Source organism: Ochotona princeps, chromosome 21 (assembly GCF_030435755.1).
Source record: "Ochotona princeps isolate mOchPri1 chromosome 21, mOchPri1.hap1, whole genome shotgun sequence".
Lineage (NCBI taxonomy): Eukaryota > Metazoa > Chordata > Mammalia > Lagomorpha > Ochotonidae > Ochotona > Ochotona princeps.
In genome coordinates, this window is record NC_080852.1 from 15,235,116 (window position 1) to 15,258,126 (window position 23,011).

Below are 23,011 nucleotides of genomic sequence, written 5' to 3' on the forward strand. Positions count from 1 at the left end.
CATCCACCTGATCTCAAAACAGATTATGTGTGGCATTACTCCTCAAAGGCTCTTGCAAAATTAGTGGAGTGAAAGAAACCAAACTTTGTAAAAATATCTGTTCCTAGTCAAAGACTTAGTGGTTGGGTTGTATCCTTATACTTCTGTGTAGTATTTAGATACTCTCCAAAGAGCCTGTAGATTTATAATCTCAAATAATTGTTTTAAAGGCTTGAAATTTGAAAAACACTATGTGGAAGGGAGAACCTATTAAATTTTGAAATGTTGTCATTATTCCTATAGTAATCACATATTGCCCTAATTCCTGGAATAGTTGAGATTTCTCCAAAAATTTTTACTTAAAAAATAAAGTATTCATCTTTCAGAAAGTGAGCCTCAAATATCCTAATTTCCCTAAAATTGATTCAAGTGATGTCACTCTCATAATATCTAAAAGCCTTTACCTTGACCCAGGCATTGCACTCAAGGCTTTTTGAATGACATTGCCATCTTGTGTGACTCCCTACCTTTGGAGTACCTCCTGTGGGTTGTCTGGGCCAAAACGGGGCCAGTCCTTCCTACCATAAATGGAATTTCATGGAGTGATTCCACATGATGATCTTTTGATGTAGGAAGCCACAATCTACTTCCAATTAAAAGTGATAGTATGACTCACCCATGCAGAACTACAATCTCCACTGGCATGTCCAAGTGCTGTGGATGGGATCAGGCCTGGCTGAGGAGCTAAGGGGACACCCAACTGAATCTGGGCTGGATATGACTACAGTCTACCTCACCACGGGTGAGGATAGGGTTTGGGTAGCGGCAGACTGGACTACACTCCGGCAGCCACTCATTCTCATGAGAGCCAGGGTGGGTGTAGAACAGGCTAGGCTAGGTCTTGTCTTCCACTGAACCATGCAAAAGCTGTGTCTGGGCGTGGACCAGGTTTGGCAGGACTATAACACTCAACAGTAAGAACTAGCATGGGTGTGGGCTGGTTGAGCAAGGCCACTATTCCTGCTAGGACAAGAGGTGGACAAAGTCAACCTTAGCCAAGGATCTGCCACTGGGAGGAGACCTGATAGAGAAGCTTGGGAAACTCCTTTGTTGAGACACAATTCCTGCAGATGAGCTTAAGAAACAATTTGATTTGCAGCCCAGACCATGCCAGGATTTCAGTACCCACCAGCATACATGTGGGTCAGATCTGGGAATGGATCAGGGTGGGCCAGTTTGTAAAATCCACTGGCAGATCTGAGAACCAGGACAGGGTGCAGGGATGCCAGGTCAGGCTGTAATACCAGTCAGTTCACATTAGAACCAGGACAGAGATCTAGCTGGATTGGACTAGGCTGTAATACTCACCAGCAGGTGCTGGAACTGGGGACAGGCTGTACTTAGCCAGAATGCGCAATGCTGTGGTGGATGTTGAGGTGAAGTGAGCCATGCCAGCCTGGGGTCAGTGGGTTCTGGGATTGTGAGCCCTGGGGGTAGGCAGCGCAGCAGAAGTGGGTCACCTGACTCAGGTCCTTGGGCCTGCCTGCCAGGTGGGTGTCAGATTCGTGAGCCCCAGGGGCAGGGAATCCAGCAGGGCTTGGGTTGCCTGGCCCAGGTCCTGGGACCCACCTGCAAGGGGGATGTTGAGGTCATGAGCCCAGGGGTGTGGAATCAGGCAGGGCTCAGGTCGCCTGGCCTGGGTCCTGGGGCCCACCTGGGAGTGAAAAAGACAGAACAGTGGGTGCAGACCCTGATGCACATGGAGAATATGGCAGCTCATTGGCTACCATAGCGGAGAAAAAGAGATCTGTACAAATAAATTGGACAACTACCCCAGCGAAATGATGACAGCAAAAATATGGGCGAATAGAGACATGCAGTCTACTATGTCAGCCTATGGACATTGGGAGGGCTACTTCGCCCTTGGATCGGTGAAATTGACAGCATTTCAGAACTATCCTAACCACTTGAGCAGAACCCTCAGAAAATGCACCACATCAAGACCCTGGGTTGACATCGGGTAGCTGTTCCCCAGCCCTGGATCATTTGGGAGGCTGGATGTGGATTCCCCGTTTACCTCTCCCCTTCCCCCAGAGAAAAGAAGAAATAGAAAATTTGGAAACAATGATTTCACCCACTTTCCCCTAATCCTCAATCCTTTCTACCCTGATATAGCATGTAATCATCATGAAAAATAAAGTGATAGCAGGGTGAGCATTATGATGCATACATGGGGTGTCTGCAGGTGGAAGCTCCACCTCCGCTTTTCCTAGGCAGCTTCCTGCCCATGCACCTGGGACCAGCAGGTGATGGTCCAAGTACTTGAGATTCTGCCATCCAGGAGTGAGAGTTGGATGGAATTCCTGACCCCTGGCCTTGACCTGGCCTACACACTACTGCTGCAGGCATGTAAGGAGTGACCTCATGACTTTGATTTGGACAGACGATAGTATTCTGTCTCCTGCTCTCACTCTCGTGCTCTGTCTCTTGTTCCACATTTCAAGTAAACTTAAAAAAAAAATAAACATTAATCAAATAATAAAGTAATAGTAAATTCAATAGTTAGAAGAAAGAGTAAAGATTTGGGAGGGAGCGTGACCTTCGTAAACCGGCAAGTCAGCTGCTGCTTCATGACTGAAATTAGGATGGACTTGTACATAGAGGTTATTGCGTGTAAAAAAAAAATTGTTCTGGCCAGCTGCTTCTAATTTGAGACCTTATTGTGTTAATACAGCAGAGGTCTCTGGCAAACCTACATATTAATCTATTATGCCAGATCATTTTTTTTAGACTTATAAAGAATTCCAAATTTGGAAAAGTGTTTAAAGCTGGAATTCTTTGCTCTAAACGAAAACTTTAATTTATAAAGGGGACAGGACCACTTTTTCTAAGGGAAGGAAACAGTGACTGGAAATTGCAGCTGTAAATCAAGGCAGCTTGGCAGCATCCAAAAAAGAAAAAAAAAATCTGTTCGTAGAGCTAAACATTCCTTCTCTGACATGATACAGAAAATGCAATATGGTGACACAAACTGCTGAAGTAAATACCGACTCTAATAATAGCTGCGTATCAATTGGAAAGTATTTTTATCACGGGTGTGCTAGCTCCCCAGCCACAGCCTTTAGAAAGCAGAGCAGAATGTGTAATCACTGTGTCCCTGTTTCAGAGAAAGAAATGATTGATTGTTTGATCCCTGGAAACACCGATGCTACTTAATGAGCCCTTCGCACTAGAAATAATGGAGGAAAGAAACTCTGCATGTCATTTGATAACCTCCCAGGCTAAGCGGAAGAGTCTTGGAGGGAACGGCGCAGGACATGAAATGAGGAAAGTTAATTCCCGCAATTAATCTCCTTCTGCTTCTGGCATCATTCTGGATGGCATCGAATATTAAATGCTGGCCTGCCCCACGTTCATATTTTTCTCCTCCATCCCATCTCCTATCTGTCTCTGTCATATTTTCTCTGTAGAATGGGGACACGAATCCCAAACGACCCGAGGAGTGAGAGAAGAGGAGCCAGAGTCCTCCCTCACTTTCCACAGAATTGGTTTCAATTTTTACCTGAAGTTCAAAACCGCTCTACCTGAGATCCTGTGAGATTCAAAATGTTCTTGCAATACTAGAGTAATGTTTCCTTTAAAAACAAACAAACCGGAGTCTAATTCCCCATTCCCCTGGGTATGAATTGGTGCTGTTGACGCGCTTCTCATTTAACATGGCAGAAGTGAAAGTGTGAGATTTCTGGAACTGAATCCTAAAAGGCATTGCGTTTGCCTCCTGGCTCTTTTGGAGAACTCACATGTGGGGAGCCCTGCTGATATATTGTGAGGATCTCAGGGAGCTTTGTGTAGGAGCTGACGTGGCAAGGACCCACCGCCACCAGCTACTCCAGGGCGCTGTCCTGAAAGCGGGTTCTCTAGCCCCAGTGAAGGTTTCAGAGAACTGTACACCCAGCCAACATCTAGCTGCGCACTTAGGGGAAGCTCTTAACGGGAACCCGCTCAACCACTCCCAACTACCTATGAGACTTCAAAAGTGTTCTACCTGCTGATGACCAGATTAAATAGTAGTCAACTGTATATTCATCTTTCCCCTTGAGCAAAAGCATTTAGTCTAGCGATGAAGAAGACAGTGAAGCCGCCCATGTCCCACTGGGGACTCCCTGAGCTCTGTTTCTAGTCCCTGTCCAGGACTCCAGCTTCCTGCGAAATACAGGAAACCCTGGGAGGCAGCAGCGGTGGTTCAAGTGATTGAGTCCCTGCCCCTCACATGGGAGCCTTGGTCTGCAGTCCAGGCTCCTGGGTCTGGCCTGGCATAGATTTAGCCTTTTTGGGTATATGGAGAGTGAGCCAAGAAGAGAAGCACTCATCCCAACCTCCCAAACCAAAGAAATTCCTATTTTAAAAGAAAAAAAAAATAAATGATTGAATGAGTGATCAAAAGATGAAGAAAGAGGAAGGAGACAGCATAGGGTGGCGGTAGAACCAGACACATGTGACTCTGCTCACACTCCACTTACTGTCTGGGCACCTTGGAGTAGGTTTTTCCCTAAGCCTTGATTTCCTTATCCATAAGATAGATTTAATAATAATCGCAACCTCACAGAGCTGCTGGGAAGGTTAGATAATGGATGTGCAACACTTGCCATCTTGCCTCCCACACAAGCACAATAAACAAGGAATATATTGCATCACCATAGAACACATTAGTGTCACAAATCAACCTTAGTGAACTAGACCAAGAGAACAGGAACTCCAGGAGTTAGGAAAACTTGTGGGGAGACTAAGAAGTCTTTTTGTGAACTCTGCATAGAGACTCAAGCTGATTTCTGTTAAGTTGCAAGGGTCATGGTGACCTCAGTTTCTCTGGATTAATTGGAAACCTATCTAGGAATGTGGCTGGGAAGGATCTTGAATTTTCTTCCAGTGGGGTGCTTGGCCAAGGCGTGACAAAACTGTTGTACACAGGGTTTTCTGGTGACCATGTGGCGATGGCCTAGGGTACAACAGGACTAGAGAATTCCATTCAGATCCTACTATGTTAGTTTAGTAAAGATGACAAGGGTTTGGGGCCCATGCTGTGGCACAGCAAGTTAAATCTCTGGCTGTGGTACTAGCATCCCATGTGGACAAGGGTTCAAGTCCCAGTTGCTCTAGTTGCAATCTGACTCCCTGCTGTTGTACCTGGGAACACAGCGCAAGATGGTCTAAGTGTTTAGCTACATACCCACACAGGAGATGTGGAAGAAGCTCCTGGCTCCCAAGCTTGTACCAGCTCCGCTCTAGCCATTGTGGCCGTTAGTGGAGTGAACCAACAGATAGAATGTTGTCTGTCTTTCAGCATCTTTTTTTCCTGTGTAACTCTGCTTTTCAAAGCAAGAAACTTTTCAAAAAAAGATGATGAGGGCCTAAATGAGTGATGTGTCTGTGAACATGGAAGGAAGAGGTTGGATTCAAGAGGCTACTAGGAGAAGCCACAGGGATGAGCAGATTGCCTACCTGCTGCTGACGGGAGAAAGGGCAGACACAGGAGTAACCAAGGATTTCAGCCGGGCCCATCAGGCCATTTCCTTTCACCAAAGCAGGAGAAGGGATCGATTGTTTTGTGCCTTTACAATATGTTAATGTGTAATATCTATGAGACTGCCCCCATTTTGCCCAAAATAGTTCAAATGGAGCCCAAAAGAACCCTTGAAGCAGTCTTTACGTTTGCATGTCACCTGAACCCTTCTCCTCATCCTGTGTTTCACCTTTAGTCTTGAGAAAGGAAAATTTTGCTCAGGAAGGTCTGTGGTGACAAGGAAAATCTCTCTGTCACTGGGCATCCTGCTACCTCCTTCTGATGACCTACTTATGAGGAGTCAAGCTTAAATCACACATTCCGGGCATCAAATTCCTCCCCAACGAAAGAATCAGTAATTACACCTGACTTCTGTACGCATGCGTTTGTGCGTGCCTTACCCTGGCATGCACAGAGAGCATGACATATTGATGGAAGCACTTCGCCCCCGAGAACTCCCTTGAACAGGTCTTGGTATCACCATGGTAACCTGGACACAAGCAGTGCTTCTGCCCACCCGGGAGAACCTGAGTGTGGCTTTATGAGACACAGCCACTGTGTGGGCCAGACCAGCACTTGATGCTCAAAATAACCGCAAGGCTTTAGTTTATCTTTACCTGCTCTTCGGCTTCTCCTGTCTGCTAGTCCAATCCAACTTCCCCAAGCATCACCGCCCTCTACTTCTCACTCCATTTCTGCTCCCCTAATTTTTGTGGGTGTGAATGGGAGGCTGGCCCCACTTAGGGGACACTAGTGTAGAAATAACTCAAACCCATCTGTTGTACTGCAAAGTTATTCAGAATGACATGTCATTTAGAAAACAATAATAAAAATCAGGCCTCAAAATGCCAGCAGCATCTATTTGTCAGGATATTTATGCAAGCGTTCATGACAGTGACCTATCCGTGACCTACAGATTTGAAATACCAAGTCAGAGGTCAGCTATCTGTGGGGGAAGTTTAAGAAATGCCTACTCACTCACTCCAAGAGAAAATCAATCTGGCCTTTATTAGTCTCCTCGGGAGAATTGGCAATCGCCTTCGTTAGAGGAATCCCCTCCCTCCAATTCCAGGGGGACTCTTTAGTTTTCCGGTCATAGTTACACACTGCATCTCAGGTAAGAATTGTGGCGAAGGAGAGTTCCTTCCTTCTGCCTGGCAGTCAGCTCATCTTCAAAGGTTGTTGTGTGCCAAAGTGGATATGAAAATGGCCTTTCCTTTAAGAATTCATCTCCAAGTATTATCAAACTGTTCCTTTCTTTGTGTTGTCTGTGTATAGGTCACCTATAAATGGAATTCTGAACATGTAAGCAGTCGGGGGTTTTCTATTTTTAGTTTCACGTGAAACAGAACCTGGTATTATGAACTATTTAACCATTTTATAGAGTGTTGTATTGTAAAGAGGTATGTACCCAAAACCCACCTATGATGGTGAATGTTGTTACCTACAAAGCAACACCTAAGCACTGGTTCGAATCTCAGGTGATCCTCTTCCAATACAGCTCACTGCTAATGCACCTTAGAAAGCAGCAGAGGATGGTCCCAGTCTCTCAACTCCTGCAAACCACATGAGAAGCCTAGATAGAATTTCAGGCTCCTGGCTTTGGTCTGTGGAGTAAACCAACAGATGAAAGATCTCTTTCCTGCTTCCTGTCCCTCTTTTCTGTAACTCTACTTTTCAAATAAGTACACCAAAATAGAGCGATATATGCATGTTCATATAAATGCGTGCCTATATACTTGTGTGTATATGTGCATATGTACGTGTAGGTATGTGGGGATGCATTATATGGCATATGGGTTTATGGTATGGATCAAGCAGTTGTTGAATTATCCCTCCTGTATGACCTTGCACAAATAACTTTGCCTCTCTGCCTCTGTTTCCTCATCCATAAAGTGGGAACCATCATAGTAACCACCTCTTAATCTTGTAGTAATGATGTGTACATGAACTCATAAATATTTGGTGCTTAAAGCAGTGTCTGACAGAGTTAGGTCCTCAGTTAATAAAAGTGTTTTGTTGCTTGAAGTGATCCACATAGCCCGTATTTCAGAAAACAGAATTACCTGCAAACCAGCCTAGGTATTGGTGGGTCGAACAACACTGCCAATCAGCGATGGCCATGGCATTGTAGTTGCTGCCTGCGCTTACTGGAGAATGGGACCGGTGTGGGCCATCTCCTGCCATGGTCTCGGCCTTGGTAACGCTGGAGGCAGAGCACAGGAGTGAGGGTTACTGTAACAGAGGTAGTCGTGTAGATGGGTTTCTTGTTCCTGAAGGCTTCTGCTGCTTAGAAAGCAAGCTAAATCAGCACCAAGAGAGCTGTTAGGACAGGTGGTTCTCTCATTGTGGGCCATGCTGATGTGTTAGCTTTGTTCTGAAGATCCTTGTTTTTATTGTTGCGGGTGTCTCCGGAATGTAAGGAAACGTGCGCGGTGTCTAGCATGGGTACGTATCCAAGTAGGGCTGGAATGTCGAGAAGAGCTGCAGAGGAAGATGATTTGTGGGCTCGCTTGTTTTGAAATCATGGAAAAGACGTAGTGGATGGTAACAGTGGTGACAGTGGAGTCTCTTTCCACGGGTTTTTAACTAGCATCTTAGATGGTAAACATACATGTTGAAGCAAGTCTGGAGGGGCACGGCATGTTCACCCACCCCTGGGATGCCCATACCCCACGTGGCAGGGCCGCTTCGTTTCTAGTTCCCTGCTGATGAATCTGGGAAGGACACAGCAGTTGAAGGCTGAAGTTCCTGGGCCCTTGCATCTCGTATGGAAGGTCATGATGGAGTCTGGGGCTCCTGGCTTCTGCATGGCTCAGCCCTGGCTGTGGACACTTGGGGTAATGAACCAACAAACTCAAGATTCATTTGTTTTTCTTTCTCTCTCTTCCTTTCTCCATCTTTTCCTCTTTCTCTCTCTCTTTCCCTTTCAAATACATGAAAATAAATTTTTAATTCATTTTTAACAATTCTGGGCTGGGCTCGGCAGCGTGGCCTAGTGGCTAAGGTCCTCGCCTTGATCCCATATGGCTGCTGGTTCTCATCCTGGCAGCTCCACTTCCTCTCTGTCTCTCCTCCTCTCAGTATATCTGACTTTATAATAAAAATAAAATAAATCTTTAAAAAAAAAAAGAATTCTGGGTTAAGAAAAAAGCAGTGGCTGAAATGAATTGCAAAGAAGTTGATAAATAATGAGCTACACTTGGCACTCTCCAGGCAACCCCTCATCCCTCCTGTACTTCAAAGAAGCCACAGCAAGGCCAGTAGGAACGTCTAGTCCAGTCCATGCTTTGACACTAGTCTTCATCATTGGCCTTGATTGGTAGATTCTATTATAGAATGGTTTTAGATTAATGGAAAAGCTGAGGGCCCGGCAGCGTGACCTAGTGGCTAAAGTCCTCACCTTGAACGCGCCGGGATCCCATATGGACGCCAGTTCTAATCCTGGCAGCTCTACTTCTCTTCTGGCTCCCTGCTTGTGGCCTGGGAAAGCAGTTGAGGATGGCCCAATGCTTTGGGATCCTGCACCCATGTGGGAGACCTGGAGGAGCTTCCTGGCTCCTGGCTCCGGATCAGCACAATACCGGCCATTGCACTCACATGGGGAGTGAATCATCAGACGAAAGATCTTCCTCTCTGTCTCTCCTCCTCTTTGTATATCTGATTTTGTAATAAAAATTAAAATCTTTAAAAAAAAGCTGAGCCTTATAGGTAATCCAGAGGGCTCCAGTATATTCAGTGCCAGATTTCTGTGTTATTAATATATTCGTGGATATACCCATGATAATTAATGACCTAATTGTTAAGATTTATTCATTTATTTAAAGTCAGAGTTATAAAGGGAAATTTAAATAGAGATCTTCCATCCTCTGGTTCACTGCCCAGATGGCGTCAAGGACCAGGACCGAAGTCAAGCTAAAGCCAAGACTCAGGAGCTCCTTCTGGTTTCCCTACAGCGGTAGCAGGAACTCAACACGTTTGGGCCTTTCTCCTGCTTTTCTCAGGATCTTATCAGAGAGCCAGATTGGAAGAGGAGTACTGGCGCTTGAACCAGCAGCCACATGGGATATTGGCATCACAGGTAGTGGCTGTACCTGCTCTACCACAGTGCTGGCCTCAGTCAACCAATACTGAAGTACATAGATGTGTATAACGCAAGTTCCAGACGCTCACAGTTGTTCCAGGATCTCATTTCACATTGCCCTGTGTCCTTGGCCTCCAGTTGACTAGGTGATTTCTCAGACATGGTTTTTTTTTTTTTCAATTATTTATTTTTATGGAAAGGCAGATCAGATTTACAGAGAGAAAGATCCTCAACTCCCTAAAATGCCTGCAATGGCTGGAGCTGAGCTAATCAGAAGCCAGGAACCTGGAGCCTCTTCTGGGTCTCCCACGTGGGTGCAGGGTCCCAAGGCTTTGGGCCGTCCTCCACTGCTTTCCCAGGCCACAAACAGGGAGCTGGATGGGAAGTGGAGCAGCTGGGATGTGAGCCTGTGCCCGTATGGGATCTCGGAGCTTGCAAGGTGAGCATTGAGCCATTATGCCAGGCCCCTTATGTGGTGTTGTATTTTTTTTATTAAAGATTTATTTTATTTTTTGTTCAAAATTCATATATACAGAGAGGAGGAGAGACAGAGAGGAAGGTCTTCCATCTGATGGTTTACTCCCCAAGCAGCCATAACAGCCAGAGCTGCACCAATCTGAAGCCAGGAGCCCGGAACCTGTTTAGGTCCTCCCATACAGGTGTAGGGTCCCAAAACTTTGGGCCGTCCTTGACTGCTTTCCCAGGCCACAAGCAGGGAGCTGGATGGGAAGCGGAGCTACTGGGACAAAAACCAGTGCCGGCATGGGATCCCGGCATGTGCAAGGCGAGGTCTTCAGCCACTAGGCTACTGCACCAGGCCCAGCTTTAGGTTCCTGAGCCCCTAGTAGTACAAGGAAGATCCTTGTTCCTGTCAACTCATCACTCTAGTCAGCCAGACTCTAGGCTTGCCCCACGCAGTCTCCTTGTGTTGCCTTGCGTCTCTCCTCCCACCCTGTAGAACGGCTCTGCCCTCGGCTGACTCTCTTTTTCCTCTACAGTATAGGTAATCACCTCCCTCCCACTCCACCTCCACACTTTTCCCGCTGTCTGGAGGCCTGCGTTTCCCCACCACCACTTATCTTTGCAAGCAGCTGCCGTCTAGACCACTGGTTCGTAGTGGATGCTTTAGTCTGCTGTAGTTTCCTCAGATTCCCTAAGAGCAAAGCTCATCTTCTCTTAATCAGCTGCCCCTTAGATACACAACAACATGGTGCATACGTTTAGCTTTTAGTAAATGCTCCTGTGGTTGTGACAGTCACGATGAAAGAGAACTTAAATATGTAGCAAGCAGGTTTGAGTTAAGGATAATGTTAAGAATTGTATTAGAAACCCACTCTGCAGTCGTACAGCCTTTGAGATGTCCACTGGCTAGGTCATCCCTTAGCCTCTCAGAGCCTCTTGTGGGGGTGAGGATGAAATGAGCTGGGGTGGTGGTGGACAGTGTTGTGGCACAGAGGTTTATGCTGCCACTGTGATGCCAACATCATCAGTTCCAGTCCTGGCTACTCGACCTTTGATTGTGCTCCCTGCTAATGTGCCTTGGAAAGCAACTGAAGATGGCCCAAGTCCTTGGGCTCCTGCTACCCATTTGGGAGGCCTGCTTGTGACCATTAGGGAGTGAATCAGGCAGTTGGAAAACCTTTCTCTATCTCTTCCCCTCTCTGTAATTTTGCGTTTCAGAATTTGGGGAGGCAGATCTAGAGAGAAGGAGACAGCGAAAGCTCTTCCATCCACTAGTCCACTCCCCAAATGGCCACAACAGCTGCAGATGAACTGATCCAAAGGCAGGAAGCAGGAGCTTCTTCCAGGTGTCCTACACGAGTGCAGGGCTCCCAGGCTTGAGCCATGCCCCACTGCTTTCTTAGGCCACAAGCAGGGAGTTGGATGAGAAGTGAAACAGTCAAGACTTGAATTGGTGTCCATAAAGGATGCTGGTGCTTGCAGGCAGAGGATTAAGCAGTTAAGCTATTGCACTCTAAATCTCTCTCTTTTTTTAAGGAAACAACTCTTGTGAAACTCACATGGCTCACAAACAGTCAAAGCAGCCTAGCCGTTATCATCATTAGCTAGTTTATGAGTTCTGCCTTTTGCATCACATAGTCTGTTTGGACATAGGCTCTCGCAGATGCTGCTTGAGCAAACACCACTAGAAGCCACATCTGTTGAGGACCCTGAGCGATGTTCTGCTGCTGTTTTAACATCCACTCGGCATTCGGGGGCAAAGCATTTACGACACACGCCTCCCCCAGCAGAGCACCTGGGTGATGTCCAGGTCTGGCTCCAGGTTCTAGTTATGCTAAACCCCAGGAGGCACCGGTGATGGCTCCAGTCATCAAGTTCTGGTCATCTGTTGGGAAGACCTGAATTACATCCCCAGCTTCTAGCTTTAGTGTTGCCCGGGACCAGCCGTGGCAGGCATTTGGATGAACTGGGGTTGGTACACCCCTTCTCTTCCTTTTGAATGAATCAATGATAGTATTTGGAGTAAATATGTTCATGTCTTACTATATATATATTTAGTATATATATATTGTATATATAGAATATATATATTTGAAGATAAAATGTTTACCCAAGCTTTGCAGGTAAATAAGGTAAGGTGGTAGGCAGGGAGACAAGGGCCTTTGAAAGAAACTTCTAGGGCCTGGCATGGTGACCTAGTGGCTACATCATCACCTTTCATCCACCAGGATTGCCTATGGGTTCAGATCCCAGCAGCCCCGCTTCCCATCCAGCTCCCTGCTTATGTCCTGGGAAAGCAGTGGAGGACAGCCCAAAGCCTTGGGACCCTGTAACCACGTGGGAGACCCAGAAGAGGTTCCTGGTTTTGGACTGGCTCAACTCTGGCTATTGTGGCCACTTGGGGAGTAAACCAGCAGATGAAAGATCTTTCTCTTTGTATCTCCTCTTTTCTGTGTATCTGCCTTTCCAATTAAAAAAGTAAAATCTTGAAGAGAGAAAGTTCCTGGATGGAATAGGACACAGTGCCATGCAGGACCTCATGGAGGCAGCAGCTGACGGAGATCCAGGGGAAAGCTTGAACCAAAGCAAATAAGACTTGAGTGGCAGGAAGGTGCTAGGTGGGTCTGACTCTTATTAAGATGGAAAACAAACAGATGTGTTGGGGTTTGTGGTGAGAGAAATTGTAATTTAACTCCCATCCACTTGCAAAAACACATGGTAAAGTGTTAGAACTCTGTGCAGTCGTTGGGCCCCTGGTTTCAGAATGCCACATCATCCCTGAGTGCGTATGAGAAGGGGTGCGACAGCGGCCTGCGCTTTCTCAGTTATTTCTTTGCTTTAGATTTCCGGATGACCACTCTTCCCAGTGGCATTTCTATTTCTTGCTTCCTGTTGGAGGTGACCTTGCGAGGCCCCTGTTTTCCTTAGCTCTGTTGTTGTTTGGTTTATTTTGCTTGATCTGTCTTCTGCTCTTTAGGGAGTCCCCATGGTACTTGAAGAAAGCAGTTCTCGGGATTTTGTCACCTTTCTTGTCTGGCCGAGGGCTGCTCCTGTACACAGGTGTGCAGACAGGAAGGACAGAAGCAAGCTAAAGCCACAGGGATAACATCAAGGTGGCACTCACTTGCCAGCATCACGCATGTCCCCAATCTTGGTTTTGCCCACTAGAAAGGTTTTTTTGGTTACCACTGAGGAGATCTGAGACGTGTCACGTGAGATCAGCCTGTCCTGGGCTGGAGGCAGCGGCCTGGGGATGTTATCCGGTGCAGTCATCTGGAGCTCATGGCAAGACCCAGCTGCAGCTCAGCACCTTCTCCCTCAAAACAAGCCCAATTAAACATCCATTCAAGCTCCCTGACTGCATAATCACAGGAAACCCTGGCTGCACTCAAGCTAAAAAGAAAGTTCTGGAAGAAGAATCTCAGTCCCGTTGTATAGCCTGACTCTGAATCCTCCCACTGGCTTCTGTGGTCCTGTTTGTGTGGTCTTCTTAATGCATCCCTCCCCAATCCTTACTCCTCAATCCCTGTTCCCCATCTTCACCAGTCCCCCAACCATCCTCTGTTTGGATGCATGGGAAAGTCCTGACATACAGCCTTCTATAGGTTGGTGAAATTCTTTTTTTTCTTTCTCTTTAGGCAGAGAAGAAAATCTGCTCTACTCTATAGCCCTGATTTATTTTATGCTGTTGTTCCGATAAGTAGCCATCTTTTGGTTTTCTGCTCCCATTTACAGAAGGTTACACCTGCTAATGATGTTGGCAACAGAGCGGAGAATTCTAGAGATTGCTGGGCTTAGGTATAAAGACAGTTCCCAATGTACACAGTTCAACTTAGAAAGCTTTGGCTTGATGATGATGCAGAAGTCACATACACGCAGTCAAGACCGTGCTTGGAATTGTGCATTTTGATCTTTTCCTTCGCCAGCGAGGCTCCCTCCTGGTGCTGGGCGGTGGTGGGCGCAGTTCCTAGCAGGCTCTGGGGTGACAAGAGTGAACAACTGGTTGTCTGCGGCGTGCCGTGTGGCTGAGCTGTGCTGTGCAGCGGGCTCAGCGGATTTAATGCACTTTGGGTTTCATTCAATTTTCAATTTACTGTAGGTTTATTGGGGTGGAACCCGCTTGTGAAGTCAAGGAGCACCTCAGTATGTAAGAGAATTAAGACTGCCTGGATAGAAGCCCTGGGATTTTCTTCCCTGTGATTGTTGCACTTCAGCTCTGGCTTTCGCCTTCCCAAAGTGAGCAGCCTTCTGCCTGCCTATTTTGCTAGAATGTCCTCCTGTGACTCTTAGCAAAATGGGACAGAACAGGGCCTGGCAAAGCAGACCTCAGCAGTGACCGACTGAAGTAGCCAGTGTTCTAGGGACAGTGGAGGGGCCAGTACGCATGGCCGTCTCGAACCCAGCTGCAGGCTGGCTTGATGGAGCAAATGCAATCAGCTTTCATTTTCGCTGACATTTATTATGTTAGGAAGGGTCTGGCAGGGGAAGGGACATTAGCCACAAATATGACAAGGTTAAAGAACAAGGGGCCTGCTCTGATGCGTTGTCTTCAGACAGTTGACATCGCGGGTTCATCCATCAATATTATTGACTTGGCCAAGCCCCAGGTTAGAGTAATTTCTATAATGAGGTTTGGTCCGTGACACAAATGGGCATGTCAGAGATAAAACGGCTGAACCTGATGTCCAGTGAGATACATATATGGAAACCATCCTTATCCTTAAGAGTGGAATTTGAAGTGTCTGCAGCCGGCAAGAGGCTTAATTGGATTCGCAGAGGAATCACCAGCTGTTTATAGGGCAAATAGAAATGTCTAGGAATGCTGCCTCCTCTCCAGAGACCAGGCAGATGGCACCCCCTTTGTGTGGCCTGAGAGACCCTGGGGCTGAAAACCTTCCCCGGCCTCCGTGGCCAAGCTTGACACACACAACTCACTTTCTCCTCTTCGTCCACATGCTCTGATCTCTAAACCCAAGAAGTTCTTAGTGATGAGAGTCAAGTGGCCGCCAAGTAGTTGTGCTGAAAAACAAGTGATACTGATGAGCGCACCCTCCAGCCTCACCCCTCCAGCTCCTCACCTGACTCCTCCCCTCCACACGCTCCCAGGTGAACCCTGACTGTTGCCCAACCAGCTTCTAGATGTGGGTGATGTGACAGGAAGCAGGGGGCGGGCAGGGAGAGAAGACAGTGAAGCAAGCCGCAAGGCAGAAGAGCGTAAAAAGACTTTTCTGGAAAGGTTGCATCAGCCTAGAAAACCAGGATCTGAAAGAAGAGAGAGTGGAGGGGAATTGGGCAGCTCCCCTGGCGAGTGCTGGCCATCGGGCTATGTCACTGATCCTGAAGTGGAGGAGGAAAGAAAGGAGGGTTGATTCAGTGCGGTGACAGTTTAGGACTTACGAACCTGTGCAGAAAAACGGACAAGTTCTCATCACCCTGACAGGTTCCGAGGGGAAAGGGGCCTTAGTTTAGCCCCCAGGAGGAGCATCCTTTGGAAGGACCACCCAGGTGCAGTTTGGAAACCTTCCGTGATAAGAAATGTGCAGTATGGCATATGTGCAGTATAACGTACTCTCTAATACACGTGCAGTATGAAGCAACGTCCTGGTCCCTGGCAGTACTGATGAGCTGGTTAGAATACAAATCCCAGAGCCAGATTGCCAAGCTTTAATTTCAGAAGCCAACAACTGCTGGCCGAGGCACCCTGGGTCTGTTACCTGACATCTCTGTGCCCATACATTGAGGATTATAGCAGTAGTGGGATTGTAATTAATCCTCATAACATTCCTCGCAAACGCCCACCCACATATGCATATAAAGTTATTTTATGTTGTATGTAAATGGTACATGTATGTATACACTTCTTTATTCACAAGAATATATGTCACTTAGAGCAGGACTTGGCGTGCAGTAAGTGGTAAGAGTTTGCTTTTATTACTACTACAGGCAAGCTGTTCCTTGTTTAAGAAAGTTCCTTCTCTGAGTGAGGACGGCATCCCTTAGTCTTGCCTGTGTGTCCAGTTCTCAGCCCCGAAGGGACTCTAAGTCTTCTCTTCCATGTGGAATATGGGATGTAGACATTTGATGACCATAAGCGAATCCCTTTTTGCTTTTCTTCTGTGTATCCTGGATGAGCACTGTAACATATGCTCATCCTTCTGCCTTAAGAATGCCGTTCCCAGGGCCTGGTGTGGTAGCCTAGTGGTTAAGGCCTCACCTTGCTTGCACCTGGATCCCATATGGGCACCAGTTCTAATCCCAGTGGCCCCGCTTCCCATCCAGCTCTCTTCCTGTGGCCTGGGAAAGCAGTGGAGGAAAACCCAAAGCCTTGGGACCCTGTACTCATGTGGGAGACCTGGAGGAGGCTCCGGGCTCCTGGCTTCAGATCAGCACAGCTCTGGCCGTTGTGGCTGCTTGGGGAGTGAATCAATGAACGGAAGATCTTTCTCTCCTCCTCTCCATGGGACACAAAGTGTCGGGGGTGGCAGGGAGTTATCCTTTGCCCATAATTCCAGGGAGCAGACATGACTGTACTTCCCTAAGCGGAGCACTTTTGTCCCTGTTAGCAGCCATCAAAGCAAGAAACTGTCTCAACGTTTTGATTGCTGTTAGTGTTCAGTTTGTTGTGCAGAGGGAACAATGGGCCGAATGCAAAACAACGGACAGAATCAAGAAAGCAGAAGTAGGGATTGGAGGTGTGGACTGGGCTGGAAGAGCCCCTGGGTCTGCATGCAGACAGGAAGTGTCCGGAAGAAGCCAGAGAGACAGGCAGTAGTGCTGCGGCTCCAGTTGGTGAGGGCAGCCGGGAGTTAGAAAGCAGAGTCCTAGGGGAGGCTTTATGGAGGAAGTGGACTTCGCACAAAACGTGAGCCATTTGTGGCTTCTTTTGAGACTGGGTTCAGGTGGAGAGCCCTGCCTTTGAATGCTTGTTTGCTGTTCAGGGCTGTTTCTTTGTCACAAAGCCCGGAGCCCAGGCCATGTGGCATCCTAGCTGTCTACAGACTACGTTCTGCCTAGGCCGCTTGGCAGGTTCTCGGGATCCCCGCAAGTTCTTGCTCTTGGTGGTGGGGATGGGGCGGGAGAGGCTTTGTCACCAGAGTCTAGTGACACTCGAGCTGTGTCAGCACTTGCTGCGCCATCCATAATGTCCAAAGTGACGTGAAAGAATCAAGTATGGGTGTAGTTGAGAGTACCTCTATTCTTATACCATGGTCATTTATCCCTTGTGCAGCCAGTTCTTGGTTACAACCGTGACTTAGACCCTGGACCAACAAGCAAAATATATGAGGGTGAGACCATTGCTAGGTTTGTTGCCTTGACTTTCTTCTATAAACCAATAGTGGGAATATTAGCTGGGCTGTTCGGTTTATGTACTGGCTGAGGTGTTGGATGCAGTGCTTAGCATGTTGTTTGGGACACGCTCACCCCATATCAGAGTGCCTAGGCTGAACTCCACCTCTGCTTCTGACCCATTGTCCTGCTAATACAGACTGGGAGGCTCCGACAGTTAGTTCCACGCCTCTGCTCTCTGCAAGAGCCCCTCAGCGAGTTCTGGCTTCCTGGATGCAGTGTGGCTCAGGGCTGGCAGCTGCAGGCATTTAGAGAGAGAACCAGCTCAGGAGACTTGCATCCATATTAAGGAATCGGGGTTCAAAACATATCCCTGGTTGCTGACTCCAATTTCGTGCTAGACCATGTGAGGTAGTGGGTGACGCTGTGAGTGGTTGGGCCCCTGCCACCCACATGGGGTGTCAGTGAACTGATTCCTACTTCTAGCATCAGACTCTGGGATGTTGGGAATGTTTGAAGAATAAATTAACAAATGGGAATGTTTCTCTCCCCCCCCCCACCCTGTAAAACAGATAAATATTTTTTAATTCACTACAGCATTGAGCACTTTTTCTCTGTTTATCAGAGACTAAATATCTACCCATTATAGTAACAGTCATTAGTTCTGTTAGGTAGAATTACAAACAATCTCAATTTTCTTCTCGTAGATAATGGCAAGAAAGTAACAGAGAAATGATTACATATTTTAAAAATACTTCTTTCATAGAAATCTCAGTGATTCTCTTGGTATCCGCAAGGTTTCAGAGAAACGCCTATTTCTCTGGCATCACTTCTGTGTTGCCAGATTGTTGATAAAAGGATCAGAAGAGAAAACACAAAGAGAGAAAGGTGCAAATGAGAAGTTCATGGTGACCTACAAAAAGCAGTTATGTAAGTGTCTCCAAAAAGTTTGAGGGCGTCTTCAGCTGTGGCTGTGCAATTATTTGACCAATTTAGGTCAAAAGCCACATAGAAAAACAAAATACCTGGCTATTCAAAGCAATAGTGCTCTCCACATCAACTCTGGCTGCATGGAAATGTGGAAGTGGCTCAAGGTATTAGAAAGGGAATAAGAGACATTTCCACTCTCTCAGTCTCTTGAATGTGAGTACGTCATAGATGCAATCAAAGGAGGCTGGCGCTTCGATGGGCATTAGCCGGGGAGCTCGGCAGAGGGCTGTGAGGGGGTGGCAAGGGATAGATGTTAGCAATCAGCTCTCTTCTTGCCAAGTGCATGAGTTGTATGTGGCATTCAGGGCTCGTTCTCAGCCAGGCTTGACAGAGCGGCCGCATTCTGACTTGACCCTGCAACCATCCACAAGATCCATCTCCAAGTTGGGCAGCTCGGAAGAGCACATGCCATGAGGCGAGGGACAGTCTGGGGCTGCGCAGTGCCACACGGGCATCAGAGAGGCTGCTTGATGGCTGAGCAACTCATTGGAAAAGAGATACCCAGGACATGATATGAGCTGGGTGAGGTTTTCTGAGCTGCTATAGGAATGACAGGATGTCGGAGATGACCAAGGCAAATCTAGGACAGTGTTGGAGGGGCGGGAGAGTCCAGACATCCAGTGATGAGAGCGTGTTCATAGCAGCGAATTGTTAACAAGTGGCAGCTGTTAATGAGGGTGTTCCCTACAGCCAGCAGAACCCATGGCAGGCCTAAATCCACTTAGCCGATACCTTTGCTAAAACGTTTGCCGGTTAATTGGCAAATTATTTCATAGCAGGCAAAATGTTCCATTTAAGGCTTGTAATTGGAAAATACCTATCAGCCTAATGATTAGGAGGATCTGATTACATCACAGCCAGGAAGTGTTAGCATTCAGTTTGGGGTTGGGTAGAGGAGAAATCACCAGGAGTATCTTGGGATATGGATCTGAAGTCAGCCGTGGCCTTGGCGAGCCTGGCTCTCCCCGGGGTACAGCGAGTGCAGCTGGGAGCGTGGTCCCTGGGCAGAGGTCCTGGCTGCCAAGAGCCATCCCGTGGGCGCTTGCTTTCTCTCCCGGCCACACCAGCACACTGCAGCAGCGGAGCCCCAGTGCCTCATGGAGGAGCTGCCCACAAGGAGGGCGGGGCCAGAGCTGGTAGAGAGACCTGACAGGTGTTGAAAAACAGAACAGAACAAGACGAGCCTCTAATCAGCCTCCTGATGGAGTACGAGAAACAGAATAAAGTGAGTTACAGGAACCTGGCAAGGAAAGCTAAATGTTATGCTTTTCCAAGAGAAGAAAGGAAGGGCCCTCCAAGCCACGCCCCTTCCCCTGCTCTTTAGTTTTGCCTGCACTATTGAGAGAGCTGGAAGAAGTTCAAGAAACAAAGCAAGTGCTTTTGCAATCAGTATTGTTGAGCCAGTTACTTTCTGAAGTGACTTAAGATGGCAGCTTTTGTAGCTGGTAGCCCACATGCAGAGGTGTCGTTTTTCTACGCTCAATCAAATGATGTGTGTAGGTTGTTGCCCATGCAGTGGGTGCCCCACAGCCCCCTGGAGGCCTGTATCCCACACCCATGCCTGCCTTGGGAGCGTTTTCCTTAGAGCTGGAGACTAGAGGTAGACGGGCCGGGTGGAAGTCACCTGCGCAGCTGCCCAACGAACAGTGAGCCGGCTCCAGTAGCATGGTGAGGTTTCGAGACATCCATTGTCTTTTGTTCGGGGCCGCGAGGTCCAGATACACTGCAGAGTGGATTGATGGGAGCTGGTGATCGACTCCATGGAGGAGGAGGAGGAGTTGCCGAGGAGACTGGTTTTCTAGGTTCGGTGACCAAGGGGAGTGCAGGTCTGCGGGTCATCCTGCAGGACATCAATCACTGAGCTGGCCAGGGGAGCCCTCGGGGGTTATTGGGCCTTCTGGGACTGTTTGCTCTGCATTTTAATTTTCTTTCTTTCTTCCTTAGCTGACAAGCTGTCGGCTGTCACTTCTTGCTCCTGTCAGGGCGCCTGTTTCTAAGCACCTTCCTCCCCTTTCTAATTTACTGTTTCTGGAAGACAGGCAGCAATGCTAGACATGCGGAGAAGGCCCACTGTGCGTCATCAGATCCAAGGCTGTGTGATGGGACATTCAGTGCATGCTCTAAGTGGATGAGTCCTCCGAGATGTGACAGTTGGTGCAGGAGGTAGTTGCTTCTATTGCTGTAACAACCGGGACAATGGAGTAATTCCTCAGTCCCTCAGTGATTCTAATGTGTAAGTTTCTAAGCTGCTATGTATAAATAACAGTTCCCATTTACTGACGGTTGGTATTTGTGAGGCCTGAGTCTAAGAACTGTGTGTAATACCACTTACAACCAGCACAGGAGGCCTGTGGCTAGTATGTTGATTGTTACGACCCATTTTACAGATTGGAATTCTGAAGTTTGGAGTGGTGAGTTTTTCTAAGACTACTCAGTGGCCATAAGCATCATAGGCAGAATTTAAATGTACTGTCTGCCCTCAGAGCCAGTGTTCTTTTTTATTTTATGTTATTTTTAGTTGGAAAGGCAGAGTTACAGAGGGAAGGAGAGACAAAGATCTCCTATCCACTCGCTTGCTCCCAAAATAGCCGCAGTGGCCCAAGCTGGGCCAGTCCAAAGTCAGGAGCCTCCTCCGGGTCTGCCACACAGGTGCAGGGTGCCAGGGTTTGAGATTACTCTCCACTGCTTCTCCAGGCCAGAAGTCAGACGCTGAATGGAAAGTGGAGCAGCTGGGACACAAACTGGTACCCTATGGGATGTGGGCGCTTGGAGGTGGAGGAATAGCCACTTGAAGCATTACACTAGCCTGCTTGCTTGCTTGCTTCCCTCCCTCCCTCTCTCTCCCTCTCTCCTTCCCTCCCTCCCCTCCATTTCTTTCTTTCTCTCTCTTTTTTTAAAGAGATTTATTTAATTTACTTGAGTTAGAGAAAAAGAGACAGAGAAAGATTTTCTGTCCACTGGTTCACTCCCCAATGGCCAGAGCTGAGCTGGTCCAAAGCTGCGAGCCAGGAGTTTCTTCTGGGTCTCGCACAGGTGCAGGGTCCCAAGGCTTTTGAGCTGTGTTGCACTGTTTTTTTCCCCCAGGCCATTAGCAGAGAGCTGGAGTGGAAGTGGATTAGCTGGGACACGAACTGGTATCCATATGGGATGCCAGTGCTGCAGGTGGAGGGTTAGTGTGCTGTGCCACCAACGGCCCCCAGATCTCACCCTCTGTAAAGGCATTAGTCTTCTAATCATGAGGTTGCCCCCCGCTCTTTTCTGCTCTATGTCAAGCCTTTTTATCCTGGCCCCTCATCTTGATACCCTGACACCTTTGGGAGGAATGACTTTCTCTCCCCAAAGTCCAGGGGCCTGGAGGACATGTCTTGCCCAGGACAAGCACAGGACCCAGCTGGCTTCTCTCTCCCCATTCTCTGGACCTTTGTGGAGGTGATGTAAAGAAACAAGACAAGCTAAACCTATGTGTCCCAGCTTATCCCTCCTGAGGTCCAGAGGGCTGTAGCTCTTTGGAGGCCCCCTGCTGGAAATGGATGTCAAGGCTACAGCCAGAGGTGTGGGTGTTGTCCTGGGCGGTCCTGCTACTTGCTGAAGTCAGCTGCTGTGTGCCTCTGCAGCTTCCGGCCACAGCTCTGTGGGTCAGACCCCGACGGGCAGGAAAGAAGCTGCCAGCGCTGTGGAGTGCTCCTTAGTTGGCTTGCAGTGGTGTAGCCTGGGCCGTATTGAGCTGTCAAGCCCCCACAGGTTGTTCATGGTGCTAAACTTAAATGCACATGTTTCAGTGAAGTCCTACGCACAAATTTGTCCTTTTATTTATGGATTTGGGTGTTACAAATAGCAAGCCTCTGCCTAATCTATAAATGAATTGCAAAGACATTTTCCAAAAGTTTTCTTCTAGAATTTTGATAGTCTTTGGTTTTGACATGATGAGAAACAGGGATCCCGTTTTACATGTAGATACTGGATTGTTTTAGCGTCATTGGTTGAAAATCAATTACCATTCTCCCATTGCCTTTGCATCTTTTTCAAAAATCAGGGTTTTTTTTTTTAATATTTGTGTGTTTATTGCTGGACTCTCTCATCTGTTCCATTGGATATTTTACGTTTAGACCAATACTATGATGATTTGATCATTGTAGTTTTATAATGATAATGTCAGATTTGTCTGTGTTTGTGTATGTCTGGTAGACTTGGGTTTATGGATATTGAAACTTGCAGGCATCATGACATTTTATCTCTAAGTGTTTCTGTTTTAAAGTGTTTTTTTTTTTTTTAGTTTTTAAAATTTTTTTATTGTAAAGTCAGATGTACAGAGAGGCGGAGAGACAGGAAGATCTTCCATCCACTGATTCACTCCCCGAGTGACTTCAATGGCTGGAGCTGAGCCAATCTAAAGCCAGGAGTATGGAGCCTTTTCCACATCTCCCATGTGAGTGCAGGGTTCCAAGGCCCTGGGCTGTCCTCCACTGCTTTCCCAGGCCACAGGCAGGGAGTTGGATGGGAAGCAGGGCCACCAGTATCAAAACTCATATGGGATCCCAGTGTGTAAGGCAAGGACTTTAGCCACTAGGCTACTGTGCCATGCCCGAGTATGTTTTCTTTAAAAAAAAAAAAAAAAAGATTATTTATTTAGTTATTTATTTGGAAGTGAG

At 47.4% G+C, this 23,011-nt stretch overlaps 1 long non-coding RNA gene across 2 annotated transcripts in view; it reads left to right on the plus strand.

The window, feature by feature from the left end:
* Positions 1-23,011, plus strand: part of LOC131482902 (uncharacterized) — a 77,596-nt gene that overhangs the window by 44,728 nt on the left and 9,857 nt on the right. Inside the window, exon 3 of one of the 2 annotated variants that reach the window (XR_009247399.1) lies at positions 15,526-15,591. The exons of the other annotated variant lie outside the window; for it this stretch is intronic. This is a non-coding gene — a long non-coding RNA (uncharacterized LOC131482902). Of the gene's footprint in view, positions 1-15,525; positions 15,592-23,011 lie in introns of those variants that run through there. 2 annotated transcript variants of the gene reach the window in all.